Here is a 24,496-nt window from a genome sequence, read left to right as displayed (position 1 = left end):
AAATTACCTCTGAATACCATCTATCTGAATTTTTTTAAAGGTCTACAGCTCTTCTCCCAAGAATGTTATTAAATAACACATTTTCAAAAAGAAGTCTTAATGAAGTTTATGAGTAGATATTTTGAAAGATTTTATTAGTGTTATATAAATCATCTTCTGATGAAATGTTTTTGAGCATTATTTTAAAACCTGCCTCTGAACTCTTTTATATAGAAACTTATTTTACTGAGTTTAAATTGTGTTATTTCTCTAAAATGTTTTTCCCTCAAGTTTTTTACCCATTCAGTGCAATAATGATATGTCTATACTTTACCACTGTGCACATTTTCCTATCTCAGAACTCCAATTAAAACATTCTTTCTCTTGAAAGAAAGACATCGTATTGAGTAGCTTAGAAACTAACTGGTTTATAAGTGAATGATGGCTTTAAAGTGTCCCTTTATGTAAAGTACAAAGATAAGTAAAAACTTAATTAACATTAGAGCAATTTAGTTATATATTTATAAATACATGTATGTATTTATGCACACATGCTATATATATCAGTATCTCTACAACTATCTATTCATCTACCTATATACACATGCACGTATATGCACATACAAAAAAAGACCTACCTACACATGTGTAAATTATTACTCTATCTATATATTTATGGAGCCCTGGTGGCACAGTGGGTGAGAGCTATGGCTGCTAACAAAAAGTAGGCAGTTTGAATCCACCACCTGCTTTTTGGAAACCCTATGGGGCAGTTCTACTCTGCCTTGTAGGGGTTCTATGAGTAGGAATCGACTCGATGACAAACGGCTGTTTTTTGTTGTTACATGTTTATATGTAACACCTATCTTTCAGTGTGTCATACTGTGGTGGTTTTCGTGTTGCTATTTTTATGATGCTGGGAGCTATGCTGCCAGTATTTCAAATACCAGCAGGGTCACTCAGGAGGGACAGGTTTCAGCAGAGCTTCCAGACTAAGACAGACTGTGAAGAAAGGCCTGGTGATCTACTATGGATTATTAGGCAATCTAAACCTTACGGGCCACGACGGGACATTGTTTGACTTGCTTACTTTGGACATGGCATCAGAAGCAATCATTCATTAAAGGAGGACATAGTGTTTGGTGAAATAGAGCACCAACTAGGATGTGGGAGACCCTCTGTGAGATAAATTAGCATAGTAGCAGCAACAATGGACTCCAACAGGCTGGAGATTGTGAGAATGATGCAGGACCTGGCAACGTTTCTTTTGCTGTACATAAGGTCACTGTGAGTCAGAGTCACTCAGTGGTAGCTAACAAGATATATTCATACAACCAGTAAACCAGTTGTCTTTGAGTTAATTCCAACTCATGGTGACTGCACGTGTGTCAGAGTAGAGCTGACTGCAATGGGGCCAGGCCTTTCTATCAAGGTGTCTCTGGGTGGACTGAAACTTCCAAAATTTTGGTTAGCAGCCAATCACATTAACCATTTGTACAATGCAGGGGCTATATGTATTTATATAGATATACATATGTATAATTATATCTGTATCTATGCAACTGCCACAATTTTCCTGAACAAAACAAGATATATATATCTTTTTTTTTTTTTTAGGTTTTTTTTTTAACTTTATTCCAAAGACAATGAAATGTCATTGAAGACTTCTGACCAATCCGTAGAGTGGTGCTTTTCCTAACAATGTTGTTTTGTTTTTTTTTTATTGCTCCCAAACAAATTACCACAATCTTAGAAGCCTAAAATAGCACATATTTAGTAACTCCCAGTTTCTGTGGATCAGAAATTCAGGCACAGCTTAGCTGGGTGCTCTGCTCAGCATCTCACAAGATTGCCATCAAGGTGTCAGCCAGATCACATTCTCAGCTGGAGACCAACCAGGGAAGAATCCAATTCCAAGCTCATTCAGGCTCATCGATTCCCTTGTAGCTGTAACAGCAAGGATCCTGGCTTCTCACTGGCTGTCCAATGGAAGCAGCCCTTGGGTCCCAGAGGCAGCCCACAATTCCAAGTTACATAGGCCTCGCCAAACACCCTCTTACAACATGGTAGCTTACTTCTTCAAAGCCAGCAAGGAAAATCTTTCTACTGGACACTAGCAAGTTGGAATTTGTATGTATATATGTGTGGATACATATCTATATCTATCTATCTATCTATCTATCTATCTATCTATCTATCTATCTATCTATCTATCTATCTATCTATCTATCTATCTATCTATCTATCTATACACACACACATACACACGTATACAATGGGCTCAAGCATACCAACAACCGTGAGCATGGCAAGGACCAGGCAGTGTTTCCTTCCTTTGTACATAGTGTCACTATGAGTTGAAACCAACTTGATGGCACCCAACAACAAGATACATGTATGTATATACATACTTTTTTTTAGGTGCCATCAAGTCGATTCCAACTCATAGCAACCCCAAATACAACAGAACCAAACACTGCCCAGTTTTGTGCCATGCTCACAATCATTTTTATGCTTTAGCCCATTGTTGCAGCCACTGTATTAATCCATCTCATTAAGGGTCTTCCTCTCTTTTGTGGACCCTCTACTTTACCGAGCATGATGTCCTTCTCCAGGGACTAGTTCCTTCTGACAGCATGTCCAAAGTATGTGAGACCAAGTCTCTCCATCCTTGCCTCTAAGGAGCATTCTGGCTGTACTTCTTCCAAGACAGATTTGTTTGTTCTTTTGGCAGTCCGTGATACATTCAGTATTCTTCACCAACGCCATAATTCAAAGGCATCAGTTCTTCTTCGTCTTTCTTATTCATTGTTCAGCTTTCACATACATATGAGGCTATTGAAAACACCATGGCTTGAGTCAGGCGTACTTTAGTCCTTAAAGTGACATCTTTGCTTTTTTTTTTTTTTAAAAAATAATTTTTATTGTGCTTTAAGTGAAAATTTACAAATCAAGTCAGTCTGTCACATATAAGGTTATATACACCTTACTACATACTCCCATTTACTCTCCCTCTAGTGAGTCAGCCCACTCCCTTCTTCCAGTCTCTCCTTTCGTGACCGTTTTGCCAGTTTCTAACCCTCTCTACCCTCCCATCTCCCCTCCAGACAGGAGATGCCAATACAGTCTCAAGCATCCACCTGATACAAGTAGCTCACTCTTCATCAGCATCTCTCTCCAGCCCATTGTCCAGTCCCTTCCATGTATGATGAGCAGTCTTCAGGAATGGTTTCTGTCCTGGGCCAACAGAAGTTTTGGGGACCATGACTGCCGGGATTCTTCTAGTCTCAGTCAGACTATTAAGTCTGGTCTTCTTATGAGAATTTGGGGTCTGCATCCCACCATTCTCCTGCTCCCTCAGGAGTTCTCTGTTGTGTTCCCTGTCAGGGAAGTCATTGGTTGTGGCCGGGCACCATCTAATTCTTCTGGTTTCAGGATGATGTAAGTCTGTAGTTCATGTGGCCCTTTCTGTCTCGGGCTCAGTTATCGTGTGACCTTGTTGTTCTTCATTCTCCTTTGATCCAGATGGGTTGAGACCAATTGATGCATCTTAGATGGCTGCTTGTTAGCATTTAAGACCCCAGAAGCCACACTTCAAAGTGGGATGCAGAATGTTTTCATAATAGAGTTTAGAAGTCCCCTTAAGCCATAGTCCCCAAACCCCCGCCCTTGCTCCACTGACCTTCGAAGCATTCAGTTTAAGATATATATATCTTGACAGGAGCTATAAGCGTGAATCAGACCTGTAGCCCTTACTGGCTTGTGTGTGTGCCAGAAAGCATAATCAATTCCTCAGGATATGGTCTTTCTAAATTAGAATTTTCTGGTCTAGGGATCAGAAATCTACATAGGTAATAAGCAATCCAGGTGATCCTGCCTTCTTAGTAATCCTGAAAATTAAAGATTAACAGTTATGTCATATAAGTTTTCTGAAAAAATCATTTAAGAAACAACGTATAGCAATTGTCTTTATCTCCATAAGGTAAATATTGTGAAAAGATTAATGTTCATATCTCCATCTGTATCAGATGATTGATAGCAAATAAAAATGTGTTTTGAAAATAAAAGCAAGGAGAAACATGTTGAGGTTTATAATCCTCCCCCACACAGCTGGCTCAGAATAGAAATAGGCATCTCATAGGAATAGTTTGAGATGAAAAGCCTGGGAAATGCTGAAATAAACTATTTTCAGCATTTATTTTAGTGTTTTTCTAGTGTATTCTAAATTTGGTATAGAAAAATTCCTTCAACTAAATCCCCAAATGTACCAGCAATCAAAAGAGGAGAGAAATTTGATTTGTTTCTGGGTGAGATAATGGTTTATTTTATATCAACTTTAAGCCATTTTATCTACTTCTCTGAAAAAAAAAAATTAACTTTGCCCATGAATTGACTCGACAGCAACTAACAACAACAATAGTCAGAAATGCAGGTTAAAAGCTAGAAGGAACAGAGCAGGCTTTCAGATGGGAATCAAAGTGAACTTAAGGTGAACACAGAGCTTGTTAACTAAAATATCAGAAGGTACAGACTGGAAAAGCATTCACAGAGATAAAATGAATTTTGAGATATGCTGAATGCAGGTGTGGGGCAGAAGATAGTTCCTACAGGGAGAGGAACACATTCCCATGCTTAATATAGAAAAAAGAAAGATGTTTGACAAAAACCTGAGGACCGCAAACAGTTGAACATTTGTTTAAAGAGTAAATGACTTTTATCTTCTGAACTGGTCTCTGTTTGAAAAATGTTTTTTTTAATCAAGAACAATACCATGAAGTGGAAATTCTGCTGGTCCTCGAATAAAGAGGCCACACATTTACCCATTTATACTTTCTACTACCCTCTTAATACACATATTTACCAAGTGCCCAAGATGTGCCAATCACTGTGCTGGGTGCCCCTAAAGCAAAGTAAAAAAAAAAAGTCTATTTTAAAGGATCTCAAGGAACATATCAAAAGAAAACTGTGCGTACTGTTCAGATGCTCCGATACAAAATTGTACAGAAAAGTAAAAGTATAGTTTATGTCTGAGGTGTATTTGCATTCGTATGTGTGTTTGTGTTCAGAAAAAGAAAACAAAACACTTCCGTATGAATAAAGTAGCAGCACAGAGTGTAGAGAACTTCACAGTTGCTAGAGCGTACAATGGAGCCTGATGACGCAGTGGTTAAGAACTTACATAGAGAGTGAGGTCGGGAAGGGTGAGAGATAAACCTAGAGAAACTAAACCACAAGGGATGTTTTATGACACGTTAAGGGAGATGGGATTTATTCCGCGTGTGATGAGGAGTCAGTATAAGGATGTGTGTGGGTCACAGTTCATTTGAATTAGATCAATATGGCCATTAGTTGGAATTCACTCAATGGCAACCTACAACAACATGACGAATTGCTTTGAAGGGGGCAGCACTGGAGGCAGAAGACCTGTTAGGAAAAAAATAAGCTCTTGTTAATCCAAGAGAAAAATTAAAAAAAAAAAAAAAAAAAAACCTTAACTAGAGCAGTAGTGCTAGTAGATATTGAGAGCTATCAGATTAGAATATTTAGGAGATGAACGTGTATGAGTGCTTGCTGTGTTATGGGAGGTAAAAGATGAAAGGACAACCTTTGATAGTTACAAATATTCTAGGTAAACTGTGATAACACCTATAGAGATAGAGAATGTGGGAACATAGGATGAGGGAATTTTATATTAGAGAGAAAGAAAAATGAGTTTATTTTGAATAAGTGAAATCTGAGTTGCCCATTTGGTATAAATGTAGAGATGGCCAATAGATTACAAAATGTAAGCACAGTACTTAAAAATTCAAAAAACCCATTGTTGGTGAGTCAGTTCTGACTCATAGCAACCCTATAGGACAGAGTAGAACTGCCTCGTAGGGTTTCCAGGGAGTGCTTCGTGGATTCAAACTGCCGACCTTTTGGTTAGCCACCACAGCACTTAACCACTATGCTACCAGGGTTTCCTAAAAATTCAAAGAGAGACATAAAATGACGTATACTTGGGAATTGTGAAGAGGCAAATGGTAGTTGAAACTATAGCCTCCCAACTGGCATTCCTGTTTCCACTGTTCGCTCAACACAATAAACACCCATTTTGCACATATTTAGTTTCTAGCTTGTGTTAAGTCGTTCCTCTACTCAAATATTTCCAGACTCCTCTATCACACTCAGAGTGAAATGCAGAATTAATCTGGCTTTTACATTATAGATTGCTAGGTCTTTCAATATTCATCCCCTACTTCTAAAATAATAGAATTTTTAGCTGATGACATGGCCATATAATTAAAGACTACATTTCTCAACTCTCTTGGGGGTTAATTTTGTTCATGTGATTGGGTTCTGTTGGAAAAAAGGGATGAATAAAAGTGATTTGTTTAATTTCTTGGTCGCATTTTCAAAAACAAAAACATTTGCTTTCACTTTCTGCTTTCCTTCTTATCACTAGTTACAGTAGGGATATATTATAGATAATGGAACAGCCACCTTGGAAGCATGGCTGGAAACCCTGTGTTTAAAAGTGCAAGCAAAACCAAACCATGCATCATGGAACTACTACATTGCACCTAGAGTACTTCGACTTAAATTTTCAAACCAGAGGCAGACACACTTCCATTTTGTCCAAGCTACTGTTAAAATTCGGTCTCCATTATAATGACTGAACTTTCCGTGATAATTTATACAGCTTACAAAATTTACGTAGTATGTCTCTACGTCTCTGAATTCATGTCCTAACATTCTCTATCCTGTTCACTCCACCTCAGTCACCCTGGTCTTTTTACTACTTTTAGGATATGCCAAGCATGCTTCTAACACAGAGGCATTTTTTTTCAAGTAAATTTTAATTTTTAGAGCAATTTTGGGTTTGTGGAAAAATTTTGCAGAAAGTATAGAGGGTGCCTATATATCCCTTTCCCCCCGTACACTGTTTCTCCTATTATTACATCTCTCATTCAGGTGCTACATTTTAAAATTGACGAGCCGATATTGATACATTATTATTAATAAAGTCCACAGTGTACATAAATGTTCACCCTTTGTGTTGTACAGTCTTGTGGGTTTTGGCAAGTGCATGATATCCTGTGTCCACTATTGCTATATCACACGAAATTGATGTACTGCCCTAAAAACTCCTTGAGATCCACCTACTTCTCCCTGTCCCCCTCTCCTCTCAACTGCTGGCAATCACTGACTTTTTGACTGTATCTGTAGTTTTGCCTAAGGAGCCCCAGTGTTACAACAGCTACTAACTAAAAGGTTGGCAGTTCAAACCCACCCAACAGCGCTTCAGAGAAAGACCTGGTAATCTACTTCTGTAAAGATTACAGCATAGAAAACCCTATGGGCAGTTGTACTCTGTTTCATAGGGCCACTATGAGTTAGAATCAGCTTGAAGGCACACATAACCAATAGCTTTGCCTTTTCCAGGATGTCATATAATTGGAATCACGCAGTATGTAGCCCTACTTCCCCCGTAACCTAGTTTTGTAATGGCAATCCTCTCTGGCCTACAATCCCTAGTTCCAGGCAACCAACATTTACATATTATTTACTGTGGGCTAGGTCTCTTTTTTGTTTTTAGACCTCTTGCAAGGCACCTTAAAAAACCCAAACCAGACATACTGCCATCAAGTCATCTCCCACTCATAGGACCTATAGGACAGAGTAGAACCGCCCCACAGAGTTTCCAAGGAGTACCTGGCGGATTTGAACTGCTGACATTTTGGTTAGTAGCTGAACTCTTAACCACTGTGCCATGAGGGTTTCCATTATTGAGAGTGGAAAGATGGTATGGTTCATTTTTAAGCTCCTAAGCACTACAGAGGCTTATTAGTAGGAAGTTATTTCCATGCTTTGATCCATTTCACCCACATTATCTCTTCGCGTTTTAACTTTACAGCACCATCATCGCCCCGGGTTCACTGTCCCCCCATCTAGTAAACAGATATTAAGAAGCTAATTAGGTGACTATCTCACTGATGTCCAAGACCAGCTTCATTATTTCAATTAGGGTTTGATTTATCAATTAGCATCACAATGATAGTTCCAGAAACTTTGTGAATTACAATGTGGAAAATTTTAATTACAGCGCAGGCTATTAAAGGAACAGGGAAAAATGCTATGGCATTAGATAATAATAAAATATCTTGAAATTTAACTATTATGAAGCATTTAACATTAATTTTTAACAGTGCCCAAGCAGCAGAGTTGCTCGGATATAGGTAGCACAATCCAATTGATGCAGGGCAGTCTGCCAAAAGTGTTTGAAATAATTTCTCCCGAATCCCATGTTGGAATTCTTCTGATGATGAAGATGTGAAAAGTTAGTGTAAAACAAAATTTTGCGTTATTATTATACCTCAAATACCTGAAAAAGTTGTTCTATGAGAAACTTGTTTTTTTTTTAAAAAACCTAATTAAAAAAAAAAAAAAGAAAATCTGCATTGCAGAAAGCCAGATGGTTTATATCTTCTTCTGAAACTGATCTAAAGTTGTAAAATTCTGTAAACATTACATTCTGCCTAAGCCTGGAAGCAGTAAGTTACCTCGGTTAATTACAATACCAGTTGATATCTATATACACCAGCCAACCAAACCAAAAAAACCGAACCCACTGCCATCGAGTCGATTCTGACTCATAGCGACTCTATAGGACAGAGCAGAACTGCCCCATAGAGTTTCCAAGAAGCGCCTGGCAGATTTGAACTGCCAACCTCTTGGTTAGCAGCTGTAGCACTTAACCACTTTGCCACCAGGGTTTCCACCAACCAACCAGTTACCATTAAGTTGATTCGGACTCACAGGGGCCCCATCTATGTCAGAGTAGAATTAAACTCCATGGGGTTTTCAGTGGCTGATTTTTCAGAAGTAGATCACCAGCTCTTTCTTCTGAGGGGCTTTGGGGTGAACTTGAAGCTTCACTATTTGGTTAGAAGCCAAGCATATTAGCCATTTGTACCAGCTAAGGACTCCACATACAGACATATGTGTATGTGTGCATAAATGTATACATACATATATATGCACATGCACACGCACACACACACACACATGCATATACATGTATATATAGTCTTAAAAGAAGTACAAACAGAATGCTTTTTCCAAGCAAGGATGGCAAGACTTTGTCTCACTTGCTTTGGACATGTTATCAGAAGGGACTATTACCTGGAAAAGGACGTCAAGCTTGGTAAAATAGAGGGTCAGTAAAAACAGGAAGGCCCTCATTGAGATGGATTGATACAGTGGCAGCAACAATAGGCTCAAACATAGCAACGATTGTGAGGATGGCACAGGACCGGGCAGTGTTTCCTTCTGTTGTACATAGGGTCACTATGAGTCAGAACCATCTCGACACTTGATTGCGCCTAACGACAACAACTATATATATGTGTGTGTGTGTGTGCGTGTGAATACTTTAAAAGGAGCCCTAGCTGCACAATAGTTAAGCACTTCAGCTGCTAACTGAAAGATCAGTAGTTTGAACCTTACCAGTGACTCCCTGGGGGAAAAGACCTGGGGATCAGCTCCCCAAAAAATTGCAGCACTGAAAACCCCATGAGGCAGTTCTGCTCTGTCATATAGGTTTGCTGTGAGTCTGAATCAACTCAATGGCACACACAGTAACAACAAATATTATAAATGGGTGGTCTGGGAGAGGGACTTGGGAAAGCTCTGTGGAGATCAGTCCTCTTTGAAAAGTTCATGGCATAGGTGTTTGCATACTGAACAGAGAATAAAAGCTATGATGACTCACATAGAGCCAAGACTCATCTGAGTTATCCCATTATGCTTCCTATCCAATGGTGTAATTGGGCTGATGTTTTGTGACTAATTCTTCCTTAGGTAAAAGGTTTGCAAAATTGTATTTAATCAAATAAAGGTTGAATTTAGAAAGCAGCAATATTTCATCAGGCTGCCCTGGTTCTGAAGCTAGTTAACAGCCACTTCCTCCTACAAAGATAACAGATAAACATGAAGATTTTCCTGAAATGTTTCAATTTGGGTCTATTCAATATGGCAAGACTGGCTAGCTTGGTTTCTACAGACAATGGGCTCCAAATACATGTAGGCATTGCAAATCAATTTTTTTATGGCAATCTTTGCAGAAGTCTGGATCACCCAATCACTCAGAAATGGGTAAGTGGCTGGAATTATTATTACCTTAGGTTATCTCCTAATGGTACTTGACTTGTAAAATGTAGCTTCTGGTCTCTGAAAAATGCCTTTCTGTATCATTCATGACCAGGGTCTAGAATTCAGATGTTTGCTTATTTTCGAGTGTTTCACAGTCCTCTTCATCTCCTATTTCTTCTTCCATATATTTAATTGACCATCAAGTCCTGTGGGTTCTATTTCTAATATGTTGCTTGATACTAATTTTACCACTTCTTTTCACCAACCATTCCCCACACCAGATAACGCCTTCTGCTGGTACTATTATATATCTCACATTAGTCAGATTCTCATAAAACTCTGACCTTGTCACTTCTTTGTTTAAAACTTCAATAAGTTCTCATTTATTCTGATACAGAGTTACAATCAAACACTCAAACATATTGTAAGGCCTTGCGGCCCTCGCCCACTTCTCTGCCTAGTTTTATCATACGTGTGTTTTTAACTCTAGACCCATAGAAAAATGGATTGTGCAAAAAGAAATTCTACTCCGAAGTTGGCCCACATGCCTTCCTGGAGCTGAAGCACTTGCATTTCTCTGGGTCTTTCTCTCAGTTCTCATCTTGAAGCCCCTCACCAAACTGCCAGGCATAAGACCCAGATAAGCAGTGACACTTGTTTGGATGGTTCATTGATTTGATAGAAAGTGTCCGTTACATGCCAAGCATTGTTCTAGAAACTGTAAGGCAGCTAGACTAATACTGTAGGAATATCATCAAAACAAGGAGCCCTGGTGGTGCAGTGGTTAAGCCCTTGACTACTAACCAAAAGTTGGCAGTTAGAACCCCCTAGCTGCTCCACTTCACTGGAGAAAGATGTGGCAGTCTGTTTTGGTAAAGATTACGGAGTTGGAAACTCTATGGGGTGGTTCTACTCTGCCTTATACGGATGCTATGAGTTGGAATCAATTGGACAACAACCAGTTTATTGCCAAAACAAGGGACAGATAGCCTAGATTCAAGTTCCAGTTCTATCGTTGATGGTTAAAAATAGGCGAGTTGCTTAACTTCTCTACATTGCTCAGTTTACCCATCATGTGGTTACAAATAATCACTATACTTTATAAACAAAATTTTGTAATAACAAAAATGACTTTGAAGTAATTACAAAAACCTTTACACATCATATAAGTATAAAAAACCCTCAGCATCAAGTTGAATTCTGACCCACAGTGACCCTATACGACACAGTAGAACTGCCCCATAGGCTTTACAAGGCTTTAGTCTCTACCAAAGCTGACTGCCACATCTTTCTCTCACAGATCAGACTGGCTGGTGGTTTCCAGCCACCAAACTTCCGGTTAGCAGACTAATGTTTTGAGTACTGTGCCTCCAGAGTATGTTGTGTTGTTGGTAGGTGCTGTCCAGTCAGTTCTAACTCATAGTGGCCCTATGCACAGCAGAAGAAAACACTGCCCAGTCCTGAGCCCTCCTCACAATCGTTGCTGGTTTGAGCCCACTGTTGCATAAACCAGGGTATAGGGCAGTGGTGTCACTAGAGTTGGTGTCACCCAGTGTGGGAATTCATGGTGTTACCACCACTCCCCCACCCCCCACCCCACCACCTCACCCTACAAGCTATCTTATCTACAGCAAATATAGGTTTTCAAAAATCATTGATCAATTGATAGAAATTATACCTCTCTTCTCTCCTGTGTTAAAATCTGTATAGGTATTCAGGCTTAACAGACAAAGATGGAATTAACTCATTGGCAACAGGTATAAAATTATACATTACAGGGTAACACTGTGAGCAAAAGGAAGTGAACATAGATTTTGAAAGCTATATTTAAACTAACAGCAGTAGAGTTAAGAACTGGACAGTTTGTAGAGGTGGTAGAGAAAAGTGTTCTATGTGTAGAAAATAGAATTTATGGAAACCCTGACAGAACAAGGATACAACTTTTTTTTTTTTTGGTGAACATTCAAGATCAGTGTGGCTGGAGATGATATGTGAGGGAAAAGTATTACAATGATGAAGCTGAGAGATAGGTCAGAGCAAGTTTAGGACCACAGATGAAAGCAGAACATCACAATTTCAGCAGTTGTTTGTGTAATTTTTAGTACCTATCTTTGATACTAAAATATAAAGTGTATGATGGTAGGCTCAGTATTTACTATGTCTTTAGCATCTTCTATGTGGCATAACAGTCATACATTTTTATTGAATGAATGAATGCATGATTGAATGAGTAATGAGTATGAGGCCAGATGAATAATACTAAAAATCAAATCCTAAAGTGGTTTTTAGAGTCAAAGTCAGAGCAATGAATCTAAAACAAGTTATTGATGGATGTGGTTTAGGTCAATGTTTCTCAAACTGTGACACAATAAAAACACCTGGGGAGCTTTAAAATGTCTTTAAATTCACACTTATTCTATCCCAATTAAATCAGACATTCAGAGTTGGGTCTCGGGCACCCGTATTTCAATACGTTTGGAAGGTTGAGAACCAGTTCTTATAAACAACAAAGAGTCAAGAAGCACAGCCAAATAAAGATGGCTGAAGAACCAAAGAAGCCAAAAGTGAAGAACAGTTAGATTAGACACATGAGAGGGAGCCTGAATTAATTCATCGCTTTTAACCTGAATCTTGCAGAAGAGATTGGCTGCAGAGGCGAAGAGAGAAAAAGGCAGAGGGGGGCACTTGCCTCTGGGCACGAGTCTAAGAGGGAGCTAAACAAGATGGAGAATGACATTCCCAGGCATCACAAATACGAAAGCAGCCAGACAAGAGGGGGAAGACTTCTCTGCTGGCTTTCCTGGCTATCAATGTCTATTCATCTTAAAATTGGCACAGGGGTGCAATTTAGAGATAAACCCTGAGCATTCAAACTGGGGAGGGAGTGCAATTTAGAGATTCCCCATGGGCATCCATTAGCCTTCTTATGTCTCTGATTGGCTGAGCTTATCCTTTTATTTCTTCTCCAACCTCCAAGAAGAGTAGATTAAGCATCACGTGTCATTTAGATCTTTATGTGGTTTTGTGTTAATAGAAGCTTATATTTTGGTGTAAGAATCAAACTTAACTGTCTAGAGCTTCAAGGATGAATAGCAAGTCCTGTAGGTATTCTTTTACAACTAACTAACTTCCAATTTTATAATATTCTTTAGAATCAGCCTCTATCACAGTAGAATAAATGAGCCCGTTTATCTTGATAATTAATCGGGATGAACTGTTTGGAACTGGGCTGAAGAAGGAAACACACCAAAAAAGATGTTTATGAATTCATGCTTCTCTCAGTCAAATTATTTATTTTGATCCTAGAGTGGGAAAATAATATTATGGGAAGTTTTGGATGACTGTTTTGTTCAATAAGAAAAACAAACAAACAAAAAGAGCAACAAAGAAAAAACAATTCATTGAGACCTCTACCTAATGCACAAAGTCACTAATGAGAAGAGCTTAGATTCTTCCAGTGGTTATATTGGCTCTCTAAATTTTAAGGAATGACTCTCAAATATCAATCCACCGTCACCTTCTTTTCACTTTTGCATTAGTCCTCCAATAGAGCTTTGTAAAAGAAAAAACACAAAAAAGTTATTTCCCCAGTTAGTAATTCTACTCTAATTTGTGAGCCAGATTTTTCTATTCTCTTCTTTAACCAAAATCAAAACAAACCAAACCTGTTACCATTGAGTTGATGCCAACTCATAGTGACCCTATAGGACAGAGTAGAACTGTCCCATAGGGTTTCCAAGGAGTAGCTGGTGGATTCGAATTGATGACCTTTGGATTAGCAGCAGAGCTTTAACAACTGTACCACCAGGGCTCCATTCTCTTCTTTAGTAGAGCTTAAGTAAGTCATCAGTTCATAATTTGAAAATATCTATTTACCCAAAAGTAAAGTTGAAAGTGCTCTTTAAATATCACACTCTGGTTTTCTTCATGTGTCATTTGAAATGTCAGTTTTCAGGAGAACAGTCTAAAACATTATACATAAATTATGTATCAGATATTAAATATCAAGAAATCAAATGACTCATTGCATTGAGCAAATCTGCTGCAAAAGGCCTCATCAAAATGTTGAAAAGCAAAGATGTTACCTTGAAGACTAAGGTGCTCCTCACCCAAGCCATGGTGTTTTCGATCACCTCCTATGTATGTGAAAGTTGGGCTATAATTAAGAAAGACGGAAGAACAATTGACACCTTTGAATTCTGGTATTGGTGAAGAATATTGAATATACCATGGACTGCCAAAAGGACAAGCAAATATGTCTTGGAAGAAGTACAACCAGAATGCTCCTTAGAATCAAGGATGGCAAGACTACGTCTCACATACTTTGGACATGTTATCAGAAGGAACTGGCCTCTGGAGAAGGACATCATGCTTGGTAAAGTAGAGTGTCAGTGAAAAAGAGGAAGAACCTCAATGAGATGGATTGACACGGTGGCTGCAACAGTGGGCTCAAGCAAAACAACAATTGTGAGGATAGCGGAGTACTGGGTTTGTTTCTTTCTCTTGTGCGTAGGGTTGCTGTGAGTCAGAACCACTTTGACAGCACCTAACAATAACAATATTAAATATTTTTTGTTAACTGTTCTCACTACCTTTCAGAGGGGCTGCTCTCATGGTCCCTTCTGTAGGGATATTGGATCATAGGACTAGGTTTCTCTGTTCCAAAATGATTTTAAAAGTTATTGTTATACCCTTGTTAGGACACTTATTGTTTCTACTTAGAGAGACAAGAGTTCTAGTGCATCTCTATTGAGTCCTTGAACTCAGAAATGATGTTAAGTTAGGGCTGGGGTGGCCACTTCTGGCCCAAATGTAAATGATGCAGACAAAGCCACTGTATAAACATATAGAAAAAAATAGTTTACCTCAATTAGTAAAGAATGTCTGCCTCAAGCATTGCTCTTTTAAAGAACTATCTGTATGGAATCAAATTGACAACAGCTAATGGAAAGTTTAGATAAGAACTTTAGGGGCAATGAGCTTACGTTAATGAAGGAGGAACAATTCAGAAAGGGAGGGTGAGAGTGGTTTCACAACTTGAAGAATGTAATCAAAGTCACTGAGTTGTATGTCCAGGAATTGTTGAACTGGTGTATATTCTGCTGCGTTTATCTTCAACAATAAGAAAAAATAAAATAAAATAAATTATTAAAAAAGAAAATAAATAAAAGAAAGAAGCTTATGGTGATAGTCCATGTGGTTCACAGAATGAGCTGGAGAGAGCCTTTCCCTAATTATTTACTGGTTTCAGTCTCTAATGTGGGTCACAGTACATTTGCTAACACTGAATTCTATGAGACACTCCTGGAATTTTCCAATGCAAGCTCAGCTATAATGAAAGCTGATTAAGTTGTTAAAAGTGTCACAAGCCAAATTTTATTTCATATATGTGTCTAACCTCAAGATTTTAATTATGCTACTTGAATGGGATTAGCAATCTGATTTCATATTAGTTACCTGTTCCGAAAGTGGTGATTTAGAAAGCTTGGCCTTTGCTTAGACAAATTAACACATTTTCTAATATTGATAAATGTCTTATAATATTAGATTTATTAATTGAGCCACTGGAATAATTGTCATGCAGTATTAGAAGACGTATTCTGATAGCTATATTTTAACATTAAAAATGCTTGGGATAACATCTAATTAAATGTAAAACTCAGTAAACTGGGTAGAAGAAAACACATTTATTGAAAATAAATCAAGCAAAAAGCATTGGTTTATGTACATTGCTTATGATAATTGACTAATTTTGTACAAACCCGTAAAATCTCCATTAAGCAGAGGAGAAAACTGAGGTCAGATGGGATAAATATTTTGCCTGAGGTTAGAATTTCTAAGCAGCTCTCCATTGTTGTTGTTGTTGTTAGGTGCCCTCGAGTCAGTTCCGACTCTTAGCGACGCTATGCACAACAGAATGAAACACTGCCCAGTCCTGCGCCATCCTTACAATCGTTGTTATGCTTGAGCTCATTGTTGCAGCCACTGTGTCAATCCACCTTTTTGAGGGTCTTCCTCTTTTCCGATGACCCTGTACTCTGACAAGCATGATGTCCTTCTCCAGGGACTGATCCCTCCTGACAACCTGTCTAAAGTATGTAAGACGCAGTCTCACCATCTTTGTTTGTAAGGAGCATTCTGGTTGTACTTCTTCTAAGACAGATTTGTTCGTTCTTTTGGCAGTCCATGGTATATTCAATATTCTTCACCAACACCACAATTCAAAGGCGTCAGTTCTTTGGTCTTCCTTATTCATTGTCCAGCTTTCACATGCATATGATGCGATTGAAAATACCATGGCTTGGGTCAGGCGCACCTTAGTCTTCAGGGTGACATCTTTGCTCTTGAGCACTTTGAAGAGGTCCTTTGCAGCAGATTTGCCCAATGCAACGCGTCTTTTGATTTCTTGACTGCTGCTTCCATGACTGTTGATTGCGGATCCAAGTAAAATGAAATCCTTGACAACTTCAATCTTTTCTCCGTTTATCATGATGTTACTCATTGGTCCAGTTGTGAGGATTTTTGCTTTCTTTATGTTGAGGTGCAATCCATACTGAAGGCTGTAGTGTTTGATCTTCATTATTAAGTGCTTCAAGTCCTCTTCACTTTCAGCAAGCACTGTTGTGTCACCTGCATAACTCAGGTTGTTAATGAGTCTTCCTCCAATCTTGATGCCCCTTTCTTCTTCATATAGTCCAGCTTCTCGGATTATTTGTATAGGATAAAGATTAAATAGGTATGGTGAAAGAATACAACCCAGACGCACACCTTTCCTGACTTTAAACCAATCAATATCCCCTTGTTCTGTCCGAACAACTGGCTCTTGATCTATGTAAAGGTTCCTCATGAGCACAATTAAGTGTTCTGGAATTCCCATTCTTCGCAGTGTTATGCATAGTTTGTTATGATCCACACTGTCAAATGCCTTTGCACAATCAATAAAACACAAGTGAGCATCCTTCTGGTATTCTCTGCTTTCAGCCAGGATCCATCTGACATCAGCAATGATATCCCTGGTACCACATCCTCTTCTGAAACCGGCCTGAATTTCTGGTAGTTCCCTGTTGATATACTGCTGCAGCTGTTTTTGAATGATCTTCAGCAGAATTTTGTTTGTGTGTGATATTGATGATATTGTTCTATAATTTCCACATTCGGTTGGGTCACCTTTCTTAGGAATATGCATAAATATGGATCTCTTCCAATCAGTTGGCCAGGAAGCTATCTTTTATATTTCTTGGCATAGATGAATGGCCACCTCCAGTGCTGAATCTGTTTGTTGAAACATCTCAATTAATATTCCATCAATTCCTGGAGCCTTGTTTTTCGCCAATGCCTTCAGAGCAGCTTGGACTTCTTCCTTCAGTACCATTGGTTCCTGGTCATATGCCACCTCTTGAAATGGTTGAATATCGACTAATTCTTTCTGGTATAATGACTCTGTGTATTCCTTCTATCTTCTTTTGATGCTTCCTGCATCATTTAATATTTTCCCCATGGAATACTTCACTATTGCAACTCGAGGCTTGAATTTTTTCTTCAGTTCTTTCAGCTTGAGAAACACCGAGCGTGTTCTTCCCTTTTCGTTTTCCATCTCCAGCTCTTTGCACATGTCATTATAATACTTTATTTTGTCTTCTCGAGAGGCCCTTTGAAAGCGTCTGCTCAGTTCTTTTAGTTCTTCAATTCTTCCTTTTGCTTTAGCTGCTCGACGCTCAAGAGCAAGTTTCAGAATCTCCTCTGACATCCACCTCGGTCTTTTCTTTCTTTCCTGTCTTTTCAGTGACCGCTTGCTTTCTTCATGGATGATGTCCTTGATGTCATTCCACAACTCGTCTGGTCTTCTGTCACTAGTGTTAAATTTGTCAAATCTATTCTTGAGATGGTCTCTAAATTCAGGTGGGATACATTCAAGGTCATATTTTGGCTCTTGTGGACTTGCTCTGATTTTCTTCAGTTTCAGCTTGAACTTGCATATAAGCAATTGATGGTCTGTTCCACAGTCAGCCCCTGGCCTTGTTCTCACTGATGATATTGAGCTTTTCCATTGTGTCTTTCCACAGATGTAGTCAATTTGATTTCTGTGTGTCCTATCTGGCGAGGTCCATGTGTATAGTTGCTGTTTATGTTGGTGAAAGAAGGTATTTGCAATGAAAAATTCGTTGGTCTTGCAAAATTCTATCATTCAATCTCCGGCATTGTTTCTATTCACCAAGGCCATATTTTCCAACTACTGATCCTTCTTCTTTGTTTCCAACTTTCGCATTCCAATCGCCAGTAATTATCAATGCATCTTGATTGCATATTCAATCAATTTCTGACTGCAGCAGCTGACAAAAACCTTCTATTCCTTCATCTTTGGCCCTAGTGGTTGGTGCGTAAATTTGAATAATAGTCATATTAACTGGTCTTCCTTTTAGGCATATGGATATTATCCTATCACTGACAGCATTGTACTTCAGGATAGATCTTGAAATGTTCTTTTTGACGATGAATGCAACACCATTCCTCAAGTTGTCATTCCCAGCGTAGTAGACTATATGATTGTCCGATTCAAAATGGCCAATATCGGTCCATTTCAGCTCACTAGTGCCTAGGATATCGATGTTTATGTGTTCCATTTCATTTTTTACAATTTCCAATTTTCCTAGATTCATACTTCATACACTCCAGGTTCCAATTATTAATGGATATTTGGAGGTGTTTCTTCTCATTTTGAGTTGTGCCACATCGCAAATGAATGTCCCAAAAGCTTTATTCCATCCATGTCATTAAGGTCAACCCTACTTTGAGGAGGCAGCTCTTCCCCAGTCATCTTTTGAGTGCCTTCCAACCTGGGGGCTCATCTTCCAGCACTATATCAGACAATGTTCCGCTGCTATTCATAAGGTTTACACTGGCTAATGCTTTTCAGAAGTAGACAGCCGGGTCCTTGTTCCTAGTCTTAGTCTGAGTTTCCAAACTAAGACAGACTAGGAAGACAGCTCTCCATAAAAATAAACAAATAAATAAATAAAGTTTTAAATAAAAACTGAGGGGGAAACATATTAAGTGAAAACAGTGACTGAATAAAAAAGTACAATTTTTGGTTAATTCTCACATTAAAAATTTTTTTTTTACAGTAGTTTTCTTTTATCACAGTTAAAAAAGCATAATTAAAATTAAAATGTTTCTAACTATGCAAACTGTTCCACATTTATGCCTATATTTTGAAAACTAAAGTTGAATGTATAATATAAGAAATCATGAACAATTTAGAAAAAAACACATTAAGACTTCAAGAGTTAAAATAAGACAGCCTTGGAGGTGAAGCCAAGATGGTGGAATAGACAGATGCTTCCAGAGAGCTCTCTTTACAACAAAGACCCGAAAATACACGTGAAACGAATACATTTATGACAAGCTAGGAGTCCTGAACATCAAAGGCAAGCTTAGAAAACAAACTGAAGGGCAGTGGGAGGAAGAGATGGTTCAGAAGTAGACGGGAGTTACCAGACCTGAATCACGGGGAGCCCTCAGGCACCTTTCCCGGGAGCTGTGGCAGCGGGCTGGTACTAGCGTTTGAGTGCAGTTTCCTCAGGGAGAAGCAGCGAGCCACACAGCCTACTCACACCTCTGGAACCAGAGAAGAACAGCCCTCTTGGCAAAAGCTAAGTACTTGCATATATTTTACTGCGCCCCCCTCTGTTCCCAAGCCGGCTTCAGCGGCTGACTTTTCTGGGCCTGAGATAGGCCCTATTGAGTGCCTAGAGCTATCCTTCTGGCCTTGGAGAAGGAATAAATTTGCAATTGGGAGAAAAGATAATTTGCAGCTCTACTAACCAGGAAAGCTAAAGACAGAAGCAGCTCCTGTCCAAGCATAGATAGCCTGTGGACTTTGAGTACCTTTCCCTTCTCCATGGACCTATGTGGGCCTATTTCAGGAGAATAGGCCCTTGTTGGCAGACTCCAACCATTTCAGCTTTGCAGCAGAGAGGTGGGTGTTTGATGTTTGACATTGCTTTGCCTATTAAACAGGGTCCTCACTTACCCACTTCAGGGGGCTAAGGACTGGTAGCTCCACTCAGGTCACCCAGCCACCCACAACAGAGGTTCAAGGATAACTGGTACCTCCCAGTCCTTACAACCAAAAAAATTCGGTGTCCATGGTCTGTCTGCAGAACACACCCACCTGTACACTCTAGGGAAAAGGGACACACTTTCCTCAGAGACACATGGGAGATGATTCTCAGCCACCTGCATTGTTCAGAGTGTGACTCCCTGCTGCAACCAGATGCCGGAATCTATGCCAGTCACCCCTGCCCCTCTTACACTGTAGGACAGAGCCTATACCACACACTTGATGATCAGCTACATGGGCACCTGAGCTGAATTCATACAAGAAAAGTGAATGGACTCCTAGACTGATATACCTGATAACAGTGCTAGCCATCTGGAGACAGGATGTCAGAGCTCCAAAGGTGAAAATAATCAAGCTAGCTCACCCAAGCAACCCATTCAGGCATACCAAAACAAAATAAAGCAAGAAACTACAACACAGTAAGTAAACATAAGATAAACTAATACAATAACTTATAGATGGCTCGGAGACAACAGTCAATATCAAGTCACATAAAGAAACAGACCATGATTGCCTAAAAAATCTCTCAAAACAAAGAATCCAGGGATCTTCTAGATAAAAGTGCCTTCCTGGAATTACCAGATGCAGAATAAAAAAGATTAATATACAGAACCCTTCAAAGACATCAGGAAGGTAAAGAGGTAATACACAGAACAAGCCAAGGAATACACAGATAAAGAAATTGAAGAAATTAAGATGATTATTCACGAACATAATGAAAAATTTAATAAGCTGGAAAAATCCATAGACAGACAGCTATCAGAAATTCAAAGAAGATTAACAATAAAATTACAAAAGTAGACAACTCAATAGAAAGTCAGAGAAGCAGATTTGAGCAAGCAGAAGGCAGAATTTCTGAACTTAAGGATAAAGCACTTGGCACTAATATACCTGAAGAAAAATCAGGTAAAAGAATTAAAAAAAAAAAAAAATGAAGAAACCTTAAGAATCATGTGGGATTCTATCAAAAGAAATAACCTACGAGTGATTGGAGTACTAGAACAGGGAGGGAAAACAGAAAATACAAAGAGTATTGTTGAAGATGTGTTGTCTGAAAACTTCCCCGGTGTAATGAAAGATGAGAAGATATCTATCCAAGATGCTCATTGAACTCCACATAAGGTAGACGTTAAAAGAAAATCCCCGAGACATATTATAATCAAACTTGACAAAACCAAAGATAAGAGAGAATTTTAAGAGCAGCTAGGGATAAACAAAAAGTCACCTACAAAGGACAGCCAATAAGAATAAGCTCGGACTACTGGGCAGAAACCATGTAGGCAAGAAGGCAATTGGATGACTTAAATAAAAAATTAAAGAAAAGAAATTGCCAGCCATCAATCATATATCCAGCAAAACTGTCTCTGAAATATGAAGGTGAAATTAGGACATTTCCAGATAAACAGAAGTTTAGCGAATTTGTGAAAACCAAACCAAAACTAAAGGGAGTTCTTTGGTTAGAAAATCAATAATATCAGGTATCAACCCAAGACTAGAACACTGGGCAGAGCAATCAGATATCATTCCAGAGAGGGAAATCACAAAAACAAATCAACATTAAAAAAAAAAAAATGCTCAAAACATGGTAACAGTGATGTTATTATGTAAAAGAAGACAACATTAAAGCAATAAAAAGGGACTAAGAAATGTAGTCATAGATCTTCCATATGAGAGGAAGACAGGGTGATACAAAGAAATAAAAGTTAGGTTTAAATTTAGAAAAATGTGGGTAAATAATAAGGTAACCACAAAGGAAAGAAACTATCCTACACACCAAAACAAAATACAAGAAAAAAATAGATACTCAGCAGAAACAAAATCAACAACAACAAATATAAGGAAAGGACAATACATAAAGATAATCTACTCAGCACCTAAAATTAAGTGGAAAAAAGAAACTGTCAACAACACAAAAAAAGACATCAAAATGATAGCACTAAATTCATACCTATCCACAATTATGCTGAATGTAAATGGACTAAATGCACCAATAAAGAGAAAGAGAGTGGCAGAATGGATTAAAAAACACCATCTGTCTATACGCTGTTTACAAGAGACACATCTTAGACTTTGAGACACAAACAAACTAAAACTTGAAGGATAGAAAAAAATATCTCCAGCCAAAAACAATCAAAAAAGAGCAGGAGTGGCAATATTAGTTTCTGACAAAATAGACTTTAAAGTTAAATCCATCATAAAGGATAAGGAAGGACACTACATAATGATTAAAGGGACAGTATAGGGTTGCTATGAGTTGAAATCGACTCGACGGCATTGGGTGTGTGTGGTATACTAAGAGGATATAACGATATTAAATATTTATGCACCCAATGACAGGGCTGCAAGATACATTAAAAAACAACTCTGTCAGCACTGAAAAGTGAGATAAGCAGCTCCACAATAATAGTTGGAGGCTTCATAAAACCACATTTGGAGAAGGACAGGACATCCAGAAAGAAGCTCAAAAAAGACACAGAAGATCTAAATGCCACAATCAACCAACTTGACCTCATAGGCATATACAGAACACTCCACCCAACAGAAACCAAGTACACTTTCTTTTCCAGTGCACATGGAACATTCTCTAGAGTAGACCACACATTAGGTCATAAAGCAAGCCTTAGCAGAATCCAAAATATTGAAATATTACAAAGCATCTTCTCTGACCATAAGGCCACAAAAGTGGAAATCAACAAGAGGAAAAGAAATCAAATACTTGGTAACTGAACAATATCTTGCTCAAATAAGACAGAGTTATAGAAGACATTAAGGATGGAATAAAGAAATTCATAGACTCCAATGAGAGTGAAAACACTTCTTATCAGAATCTTTGGGACACAGCGAAAGCAGTGCTCAGAGGTCAATTTATATCAATAAATGTGCACATACAAAAAGAAGAAAGGGTCGAAATCAAAGAATTATCCCTACAACTTGAACAAATAGAAAGAGAGCAACAAAAGAAACCCTCAGGCACCAGAAGAAAACAAATATTAAAAATTAGAGCTGAACTAAATGAAATAGAAAACAGAAAAACAATTGAAAGAATTAACAAGATCAAAAGTTGGCTCTTTGAAAAAATCAACAAAATTGATAAACCACTGGCCAAACTGACAAAAGAAAAACAGGACAGGAAGCAAATAACCTGAATAAGAAACGAGATGGGTGATATTACAACAGACCCAACTGAAATTAAAAGAATCATATCAGATTGCTATGAAAAATTGCACTCTAACAAATTTGAAAACCTAGAAGAAATGGATAAATTCCTAGGAATATGCTACCTACCTAAACTAACACAAACAGAGGTAGAACAACTAAATAGACCCATAACAAAAGAAGAGATTGAAAAGGTAATCAAAAAACTCCCAATAAAAAAAAGCCCTGGCCTGGACAGCATCACTGCAGAATTCAATAAAACTTTTAGAGAAAACACCACTACTCCTAAAGGTATTTCAGAGTGTAGAAAAGCATGGAATACTCCCAAACTCATTCTGTGAACCAGCATATCCCTGATACCAAAACCAGGTAAAGACACCACAAGAAAAGAAAATTACAGACCTATAGCCCTCATGAACTTAGGGGTAAAAATCCCCAACAAAATTCTAGCAAATAGAATTCAACAACATATCAAAAACATAATTCACCATGACCAAGTGGAATTCATACCAGGTATGCAGGGATGGTTCAACATTAGAAAAACAATTAATGAAATCTACCTCATAAATAAAACAAAAGATAAGAATCACATGATTTTATCAACTGATGCAAAAAAGGCATTTGATAAAGTTCAACACCCATTCATGATAAAAACCCTCAGCAAAATAGGAATAGAAGGAAAATTCCTCAACATAATAAAGGACATTTATACAAGTGTTTAGGATGATCAACCAACATCATCCTAAAGGGAGGGATCCTGAAAGCATTCCCCTTGAGATCAGGAACCAGACAAAGATGCCCTTTATCACCACTCTTATTCAACATTGTGCTGGAGGTCCTAGCGAGAGCAATTACTCTAGATAAAGAAATAAAGGACATCCAGATAGGCAAGGAAGAAGTAAAAGTATCTCTATTTGCAGATGACATGATCTAATGCACAGAAAACCCTAATGAATCCTCCAGAAAACAACTGAAACTAATAGAAGAGTTCAGCAGAGTATCGGGATACAAGATAAGTTGGATTCCTCTACAGCAACAAAAAGAACATCGAAGAGGAAATCACCAAATCAATGCCCCCAAGAAGATAAAATACTTAATAATAAA

The sequence above is a fragment of the Loxodonta africana genome, chromosome 7 (assembly GCF_030014295.1).
Source record: "Loxodonta africana isolate mLoxAfr1 chromosome 7, mLoxAfr1.hap2, whole genome shotgun sequence".
NCBI classification, from domain to species: domain Eukaryota; kingdom Metazoa; phylum Chordata; class Mammalia; order Proboscidea; family Elephantidae; genus Loxodonta; species Loxodonta africana.
Note: the sequence above shows the minus strand (reverse complement) of the source record.